Source organism: Mus pahari, chromosome 22, assembly GCF_900095145.1.
Source record: "Mus pahari chromosome 22, PAHARI_EIJ_v1.1, whole genome shotgun sequence".
NCBI classification, from domain to species: Eukaryota; Metazoa; Chordata; class Mammalia; order Rodentia; family Muridae; genus Mus; species Mus pahari.
This window is the reverse complement of record NC_034611.1, coordinates 5030106-5038765: the sequence shown is the minus strand read 5'-3', so window position 1 is coordinate 5038765 and position 8660 is coordinate 5030106. Positions and strand designations below refer to the sequence as shown.

The 8660-nt window shown below is 40.8% G+C and overlaps 1 pseudogene; it reads left to right on the top strand.

Annotated features, from left to right (window-relative positions):
- Positions 1 to 5127: 5127 nt before the first annotated feature.
- LOC110339008 lies at positions 5128 to 5867 on the top strand (annotated as a pseudogene).
- Positions 5868 to 8660: the final 2793 nt, after the last annotated feature.

Below are 8660 nucleotides of genomic sequence, written 5' to 3'. Positions count from 1 at the left end.
TTGTACTATATTGATCCTGCCAATCCATGAGCATGGGAGATCTTTCCATTTTCTGAGATCTTCTTTGATTTCTTTCTTCAGAAACTTGAAATTCTTATCATACAGATCTTTCACTTCCTTAGTTAGAGTCACACTAAGGTATTTTGTATTACTTGTGACTATTATGAAGGGTGTTGTTTCCCTAATTTCTTTCTCAGCCTGTTTCTTATTTGTGTAGAGAAAGGCCACTGATTTGTTTGAGTTAATTTTAAATCCAGCTAATTCACTGAAGCTGTTCATTAGGTTTATGAGTTCTCTGGTAGAATTTTTAGGATGACTTATGTATACTATCATATCATCTGTCAATAGTGATATTTTTGACTTCTTGCTTTTCATTTTATATCCCGTTGACCTCCCTTTGTTGTCTAATTGTTCTGGCTAGGACTTTAAGTACTATATTAAATAGGTAGGGAGAAAGTGGGCAGCCTTGTCTAGTCCCTGATTTTACTGGGATTGCTTCAAGTTTCTCTCCATATAGTTTGATGTTGGCTACTGGTTTGCTGTATATTACTTTTATTATATTTAGGTATGGGCCTTGAATTCCTGATCTTTCCAAGACTTTTATCATGAATGGGTGTTGGATTTGGTCAAATGCTTTCTCAGCATCTAACAAGATGATCATGTGTATTTTGTCTTTGAGTTTGTTTACATAGCAGATTATGTTGATGGATTTCCGTCAACATAAATCATCCCTGCATCCCTGGAATGAAGCCTACTTGATCATGATGGATGATTTTTTTGACGTGGTCTTGGATTCGGCTAGAGAGAATTTTATTGAGTGTTTTTGAATGGATATTTATAAGGGAAGTTGGTCTGAAGTTTTCTTTCTTTGTTGAGTTTCTATATGGTTTAGGTATCAGAGTAATTGTGTCTTCATAGAATGAAGTGGATAGAGTACCTTCTGTTTCTATTTTGTGGAATAGCTTGAGGAGAACTGGAATTAGGTTTACTTTGAAGGTCTGATAGAACTCTGCACTAAACCCATATGGTCCTGCACTTTTTTTTGGTTGGGAGACTATTAATGACTGCTTCTATTTCTTTAGGGGATATGGGACTGTTTAGGTCATTAATCTGATCCTGATTTAACTTTGGTACCTGGTATCTGTCTAGAAATTTGTCTATTTCATCCAGGTTTTCCACTTTTGTTTTGTATAGCCTTTTGTGGTAGGATCTGATGGTGTTTTGAATTTCCGCACATTTTGTTTTTATGTCTCCCTTTTCATTTCTGACTTTGTTAGTTAGGATACTGTCCCTTTGCCCTCTAGTTAGTCTGGCTAAGGGTTTATCTATCTTGTTTATTTTCTCAAAGGACCAGCTCCTGCTTTGGTTGATTCTTTGAATAGTTCTTTTTGTTTCCACTTGATTGTTTTCAGCCCTGAGTTTGATTATTTCCTGCCTTCTACTCCTCTTGGGTGAATTTGCTTCCTTTTGTTCTAGAGCTTTTAGGTGTGCTGTCAGGCTGCTAGTGTATGCTCTCTCTAGTTTCTTTTTGGAGGCACTTAGAGCTATGAATTTCCTCTTAGGAATGCTTTCATTGTGTCCCATAAGTTTGGGTATGTTGTGCCTTCATTTTCATTAAATTCCAAAAACTCTTTAATTTCTTCTTTATTTCTTCCTTGACCAAGTTATCATTGAGTAGAGTGTTCTTCAGCTTCCACATGAATTTTGGCTCTCTATTATTTATGATGTTATTAAAGATCAGTCTTAGTCTGTGGTGATCTGATAGGATACATGGGATAATTTCAATATTTTTCTATCTGTTGAGGCCTGTTTTGTGACAAATTATATGGTCGATTTTGGAGAAGGTGCCATGAGGTGCTGAGAAGAACGTATATCCTTTTGTTGTAGGATAAAATGTTCTGTAAATATCTGTTAAATCCATTTCTTTCATAACTTCTGTTAGTTTCCATGTGTCTCTGTTTAGTTTCTGTTTCCAGGATCTGTCCATTGATGAGAGTGGGGTGTGAAGTCTCTCACTATTATTGTGTGAGGTACAATGTGTGCTTTGAGCTTTACTAATGTTTCTTTAATGAATGTGGATGCCCTTGCATTTGGAGCATAGATATTCAGGATTGAGAGTTCATCTTGGAAGATTTTACCTTTGATGAGTATGAAGCACCCCTCCTTGTCTTTTTTGATAACTTTGGGTTGGAAGTCAATTTTATTCAATATTAGAATGGGTACTCCAGCTTGTTTTTTCAGACCATTTGTAGAAGGAGAAGCCACTGTACCCCAGAAGACCCCCCAAAGGCTCCAGATGCGGTGATACAGGAGACTTCTAGAAGTGGGATGGATGGAGATAAACATAAGTTAAGTAGAAATACTTGAAGCCCCGGAAAGAAGCTGAGTCACGTGTTCTCCCACACCCCACAACTGATGATCCCACTTCACTGCTGCTGTAGACCAGAGCCAGCTTCTTCAGAAGGCCCTGAAACAAGGGGCTGGAGAGCAGCAGGCCCAGATGGTTGGGAGAGAACCTAGAAGCACAGACGTCCTATGTTCTACCCACCTCTGCCCCAAACCACAGCAGGGATCTGGAAGTCATCTCCTAGATTCTAGGTAGCACAAGAGGATGGAGATTTTTGTATCACAAATACTCACACACGCACACACACATACAAAAAAAAAAAAAAAAAAAAAAAAAAGAGCCTGGCCAGGTCACTAAGTATGACAACAGTTGCCAAATCTCTCCAGACTCCAAGCTTATACTACCCTCCATCCAATATATAATTGAACAGGAGAGATTTCAAGACCAGTGATGCCACAAGACCAAACAGACGAAAAGACCAACTGGAAAGCAGACACCATGAAAGGGAAAGGTTTTTATATTTTCTTTCTTTCTTTCTTTCTTTCTTTTCTTTCTTTCTTTCTTGCTTTCTTTCTTTCTTTCTTTCTTTCTTTATTTATTTATTTCTTTTTCCAGTTGGTGGTAGAACATGCCGTTAATCTCAGCATTTTGGAGGCAGTTTGACCTCTGTGAGTTTGAGAACAACCTGGTCTACAGAGCTATGTCTAGAATGGCCAAGGTGCACAAAGAAACCCTGCCTTAAGAAAGCAATCAACCAAACAAATAAATAATAAATTATCTTGAGACAGTGTCTCACTATGTAGCCTTAGCTGACCAAAAACATATTTTATAGATCAAACTGGCCTTGAACTCACAGAGATCTGCCTGCCTCTGCCTCCCAAATCCTGGAGATAAAGACATGTTCCACCACACTATACTCATACTTGATATTTTCAATGAAATCACGTAAAATTTTATAACTGTGTAATAAGAAGAGGATGTTTTGAGTGATATAATGATGGATATATATGTACTAGTCTGAGTGGTCCAGAAAACAAAACTAATTAGTAGCATAAAGAGCATCAACATAAAAAGGTGCCAAGAACCAGGCGTGGTGGCGCACGCCTTTAGTCCCAACACTTGGGAGGCAGAGGCAGGCGAATTTCTGAGTTGGAGGCCAGCCTGGTCTACAGAGTGAGTTCCAGGACAGCCAGGACTACACAGAGAAACCCTGTCTCGGAAAAAAAAAAAAAAGTGCTAAGAGAGCTAGAGATGTTGCTTAGTTAACAGTATCCACTGAGGCATGAGTTTGGTGTACAGTACCATATAAACTGGGTATGGTGGTGTAATGCTATAACCCCCAGCACTTGGGAGGTAGATGCAGAAGAATCAGAAGTATAAGATCATCCTCAATAAAAGCTTGTAAATACTTCATAGAAAAGGCCTCAGCCTAATCAGGTTGAAGCAATTCTTTAGCTAAAGTTTCCTGTGCTACTATGACAGGTAACGAGAAAAATTACTTCTAAGCTTGAAAGTCAGAAGGACTGAATTGACATCATAAAGGCTGTAAAATGGATGACCTTGTGCATGGTCAGGAGTAAAAGAGAAACTTCCCAGTGTTGAACCAGATGACCTTTGTGTGAAGCATCTCATCTCTCTTTCTAATGTCAGAGATGCAATAACTCAGGGCTTAGTGGGTTCATTGTGCTACAGTGTGTACTGGAACCTCCTTGTCGTCTCCTGCTTCATGGGATACAACATTTTATGGACATGCCGGTTGGTTCCACCTTTTGGTAGACCATGTAAAATGCTGCTGTGGCCATCTGGGTCTGAGGCTCTTGGAGACAGAAGACTGACTAGAGCTTGCCAGGGCTGAGGTTGAGGAATATAGGGGATTGACTACTTGCTGGGTGCAAAGTATCCTTTGGGGATGATGAAATATTTTGAAACTAGAGGAACTGCACAACTTTGTGAGTAGCTTATTACTAGTGACGTGTGTACTTAAAAAATGATTAAAATTGTTTTAGGACAATGTGAGCTGGACCTTATCCAAAAGCTTCCTTACAATCTAGCCTAGTATTAGAAAGTACTAAGTAAGCTGTCAAGGGAGGGAAACAAGTAATAGTCCTACCCAGTTGTGATGCTCATGAACCACAATGACCAGCAAAATAGGATATCTCAAAGATATAGTAACTGGTGCTCATACATTGGTAGTAATAGCATTGGTTCAGTTGGATGTGAGGCACACTCAACAGGAGGGACTCTCTCCTTGTCCTAGACACCTAGCTAGCTAAGGACTCTGTGCTAATGAGGTGAGATCTTAGGAAAGAATCTACTGGCTCCTCTTTGCTAGGCCAGCAGCATATTTTCTAACTATATTCTAAGTCTTTTTCTTATACCTACAGATAAGTATAATTTTAATCCTCAGCGAAGAGGCTTCTCTTTACAGCAAGTGGAGAAAAATCACAGAAAACCATAGCTGGATACAATAAAAAGGTCAAATCATGGGAACTCCATTCCCAGTAGATACATTTACTTCCTAGCTCCTGCATCAATGACTTTGGACATTATTGCAAAAGAAGGGCAGTAAAAGACAGGATACCAAACAAGTTCTGAACAACAATATCAACAGACATGTTAATAGAGAAAAGGGAACATTCTCACAGGATCCCACCCCTTGACAACGAACGTTTCCAGAAATAACCTCCCCCAATATGCATCAAAGCATACACGCATGCAAGGCCCGGAATTTGTCATCAATACAAAGTTGTCAGCTTTGAATAGCATAGATACCCCATTTGATGTTATTGGAATCTCATTTCTTGAAGATTAAATGGGTTGATGCTGGGTCCTGAGTATGTCATGGAGTCTACTAGAATCTTCAGCACAATGGAGAAGGCTAGGACCTATTTGAAGGGTGGGGCCAAAATGATTGTGATGGGTATGAACCACAAGAAGTATGACAAATTGTTCAAGATTGTCAGCAATGCTTCCTGCACCACCAACTGCTTAGGCCCCCTGGCCAAGATCAACCATGACAACTTTGGCATCATTAAAGAACTCATGACCACAGTCTATGCCATCATAGTCATGCAGAAAACTGTCACTCACCCCTCTGGAAAGCTGTGGCATGATGGCCATGGAGCTGCCCAGAACATCATCCCTGCATTCACTGGTGCTGCCAAGGCTGTGGGCAAGGTCATCCCAGAGCTGAACAGGAAGCTCACTGGCATGGCCTTCCATGTTCCTACCCCCAATGTATCCATTGTGGATCTGACATGCTGCCTGGAGAAACCTGCCAAGTATGATGACATCAAAATGGTGGTAAAGCAGTCATCTGGGGGCCACTGAAGGGCATCCTGGGTTACACTGAGGACGAGGTTGTCTCCTGTGACTTCAACAGTAAGCCTCACTCTTCTGCCTTTGATGTTGTGGTGGCATTGTTCTCAATGACAACTTTGTAAAGATCATTTCCTGTTATGAATATGGGAACAGCAACAGGGTGATGGACCTCATGGCCTACATGGCCTCCAAAGAGTAAGAAGCCCTGGACCACCCACCCCAGCAAAGACACAAGAGCGAGAGACAGGTTCAGCTGCTCAGGAGTTGCTGTTCCAACTTAGTCCCCAGCACTGAGTTTCTTCTTCACAGTTACCATCCCAGTCACCCACCCACCCCCCCAACTATAATAACAGAAGGGCCTAGGGAACCTACACTCTTGAATGCCACCAATATAGTTTGTTATACACCCCCCAAAAAAGAAAAAGGAAGTAACATAGACACATAAAAAAGCAAAGATGAAATCATCAGGATAATTTTAGATTAGAGAATATATGTGTGTATGGTGATAATAATGAAAGAAAATGGCAGGAGTTTGAGAGTCAGGATAGGACAGAGGAGGGTTAGAAGAAGGAGTGTGGGGGAAACTGGAGGGAGAAAAATGAAGGGGGAGAGGGATGTAATTATATTTTAATTAAAATGTGTATAGGGACTAGAGAGATAGCTTTGGGGTTGAGGGCTGGCTCTTCCAAAAGACATGGGTTCAATTCCTAGCACCCATAATGTGGCTTACAGCAGCCTGTGACTCCAGTTCTAGATTATCCAATGCCTTCTTCTGGTCTCCGTAAGCATGGTATGCATTTGGTGCACATACATGCATATAAGAAAAGCACCTGGACATATAATATACAAGTTTTAAATATAGTATTTTTGTATTTTGCCAGACTAGAAGAGAGCAAACAGCAGACTTGCCTACTTTTGTCTCCCCGTTGAGTCTCATTTCCTTTGTGCCCACTGTACCTAACTTCCCCTTCCAGTCTGAAGTAAGCACCTCTGTGCAGACTTAGCTCTGGACATAACACTCTACAAGAAACTATGAGAAGAACATGACTAAAAGAGTTGGACAGACAGCAAAGCTCTTGGCGTCTGAATCCTCTGCACAGGATCCCAGCTCCATCCATGCCTGTGTGGATCCCAGCTCCATGCCTGTGTGGATCCCAGCTCCATCCATGACTGTGTGGATCCCAGCTCCATCCATGCCTGTATGGATCCCAGCTCCATCCATGCCTGTGTGGATCCCAGCTCCATCCATGCCTGTGTGGATCCCAGCTCCATCCATGACTGTGTGGATCCCAGCTCCATCCATGACTGTGTGGATCCCAGCTCCATCCATGCCTGTATGGATCCCAGCTCCATCCATGACTGTATGGATCCCAGCTCCATCCATGCCTGTGTGGATCCCAGCTCCATCCATGCCTGTGTGGATCCCAACTCCATGCACACCTGTGTATTATTTCTTATTTTCACTCCTGAAACTTTCAGTCTCTATTAGAATGTCTCCCCAAATATAAAGACCTTAGTGTTAATCTCTGTGACATGTGTGTGAATGATACAGAATTCTTTAAACAGATTTTCTTGTACCCCTGTTAAACATCTAATAAATACCTGTTTAGCTATGCTCCTTAACTTTTACAGGAAAAGATTTAATTTGCCCCCTATTACCAAAATTTGGCACCACACTCTCCTTTCATATTATTCCTTCTTAAATAATTTCTTTTGTCCGTAACACAACATTCCAGAAATATATTCCCTGAGTCACTGTTGACTTATAGACATTTTTAGATGTTTGTTTTATGTGACAAATTCTTCAGAGACTCACCTAGAAGCTGAATGAGTCACAACTCTGTCTTCTGTGTCTTTCAAAATAGCTGCTGTACTGAGATACAGTCTACAGACCACGTAATTTCCCATTTTAAATGTGCACCATAAGAGTGTCTAGTATATTCACAGAGTTGTGTAAACGTCATTTCAATCAATTCTAGAGCGTCTTCATCAACCCCAAGAGAAAGCCACATCCATTAGCAGTCGCTCCTGCCTCCCTCTCAGCCAGCTCACTACAACTCCTAATCTACTTTCTGTCTCCAAGGAGTTGCTTATTCTGGATATTTTGTATAAATGGAATCCTTCAGTGTTCACCCTTTTCTGTCTGTCTTCCACCTCTCTCTCAGCCAAGTTATAGTATGTGTCAGTTCTCCCTTCCCTTTATGGCTAATTAAAATTTCATTGTGTGGATATGCTATTTTTTATCCATGTTAATGGACATTTGAGTTGCTTTCATCTTTTGGATATTGTATCCAAAATTTCCACATTTCCATTACTGTGACAAAATACTAGAGATAAACAAGGGTATTGTGATACATGCCTTTAATCCTAGTACTCAGGAAACATAGTGAAGTACGTCTCTGAGTTTAAGACCATTGAATCCAGTCATCTACACAGTGAGTTCCAAGTCAGCCAGGGTCACATAGTGAGTGAAACCTTTCATTTGTTAAAAAAGTGTCTACAGGAACAATTTTAACTCACATTTTCAACCATTTCATTCTGTGATCACATGGCCCCAAACTTTTGAATTGTGATCCCATGAACCAAGCATTTTGAATGTAATTGCATGGCTCTAAGCCTTTGGACTGTGATCCACGGCTCGAAGCTTTCAAATCTGTACATCAGTAAATTGTAGTAGAAGCACACAGTAAAGGAGACTGCTCACATCATGGCAGCTGGGAGATAAAAGGAAAGACCAGAAAGGGTTGGGATCCCAATATCCTCTCGATGGCACACTCTCAATGACCTAACTTCCCTTTATGAGGCCCACCTCTAGAAAGTTCCACCATACCCCAGTGGTGTCAAGCTGATGACCAAGCTTTGTGATATACACTTTGTGGGAGCAATCAGATCCAAAGGAGAGCAGTCAGAACATTTGAATGAACATTTACTTACAAGTCTTTTGGAGGACATATTTTCATTTCTATCTTTACCTTTAATTGCCAGATGAACA